General features: G+C 37.4%; 1 pseudogene; it reads left to right on the top strand.

Annotated features, from left to right (window-relative positions):
- The first annotated feature begins 285 nt into the window (after positions 1 to 285).
- Positions 286 to 847, top strand: part of LOC138356666 (cathepsin L-like peptidase) — a 23210-nt pseudogene continuing 22648 nt past the window's right edge.

Genomic DNA, 847 nt, shown 5'->3' with positions numbered 1-847 from the left:
TAATCTTAGCAACATCAGGGTAGTTACACTTCTGATGCCACGACAAACAGTTTTTTGGTTTTGTATTTTTTTTGTAGGAGTTTTATTTATTTATATATTTTATATTTTTTTTTATTTTTTTTATTTATTTTTTTTTTATTTATTTATTTATATATTTATTTTTATTTATTTATTTATTTATTTTTTCTTTATTCTTCATTTGGTGTAGATCGCGTCCGGGATGGGCCACTCATCTGGGTCGTCTGGCAGGCCGCTTAGTATTTGAGGTCTTGGGAAGGCCTCATCATGGATGTGTCTGATCACTTTTTGTAGGAGAGTGATTCTTCTGGTTCTGTGTGGTGGTTCGTGGTTCTCGTAGCCGCTGGTGGTGTTTTCTGCTACGCAGCGATCTACGGGGTCTGGGACATACATGTTCTTCATTCGGTACAGCTGTCTTCTGGCCAGGTAGCTGAGCCTGATGTTCATTGGCTTCATGTTGAGCGTCTCATGGATTTGGTCAGTTCTTACCCTGTCCATCAGAGTCGGGCCCTCCGAAAAGCGAAGTGCTTTGTTTTGTACTCGTTGGATCTTCAGAATGTTGGATTTGTTGGTGAGGTTCAGGGGGACATTAGGGTATTCCAGGCTATGAGACTCCGTTAATTATGGACATCAAGTGTTCTATGTCTGTTATATACTATTATGCTATATACTCAAATATAGACTATATTTATTATAAATGGCTTTATTTAGTATATTATGTCAAGTGGTTAGAACGCATGGCAAGCCACCTGGAACGGATAAACTTTAATAACTAAATGAATTCTCCATAATATCTTGTCTTAACTATAGCCGTTATATACTGGTCGCA

Source organism: Procambarus clarkii, chromosome 73, assembly GCF_040958095.1.
Source record: "Procambarus clarkii isolate CNS0578487 chromosome 73, FALCON_Pclarkii_2.0, whole genome shotgun sequence".
In the NCBI taxonomy this organism is placed as follows: domain Eukaryota; kingdom Metazoa; phylum Arthropoda; class Malacostraca; order Decapoda; family Cambaridae; genus Procambarus; species Procambarus clarkii.
The sequence above is the reverse complement of the archived record's forward strand: the minus strand, read 5'-3'. Positions and strand labels throughout refer to the sequence as shown.